We start from the raw sequence: 345 nt of genomic DNA, 5'->3' as shown, positions 1-345 counted from the left end.
CGCCCCTCCGGCTCCCCTTAAGCGGTAGCCCTACTTTTTTCCTTAGTGGCAATTCCGAGGGGTGCTGGAGTGGAGTTTTGAGGGGAGGGCGCAGGGGAATGAGTAGGGGGCGGGATATCCTGAGACAACAAGTTTGGCTGCATGGAGGGCCTACCGGCCGCGCGCCCGAGCTAGAACGCCGAGAGAAAGAGCACAGAGGAGCCAAGAGAGGAACAGAAAAGCTGCAAAAAGAATAACCCCGAGAAAGGGGTGGAGAGGAGGCGGCCCCAGCGCCCCGGCCCCCGACAGGTCGGCGGCCAATCCGCTGGGGGAAGGGGTGGAGAGTCGGAGGCTCTGGCGGAGAGA

Source organism: Myotis davidii, unplaced genomic scaffold (genome assembly GCF_000327345.1).
Source record: "Myotis davidii unplaced genomic scaffold, ASM32734v1 scaffold168, whole genome shotgun sequence".
NCBI lineage: Eukaryota > Metazoa > Chordata > Mammalia > Chiroptera > Vespertilionidae > Myotis > Myotis davidii.
The sequence above is the reverse complement of the archived record's forward strand: the minus strand, read 5'-3'. Positions refer to the sequence as shown.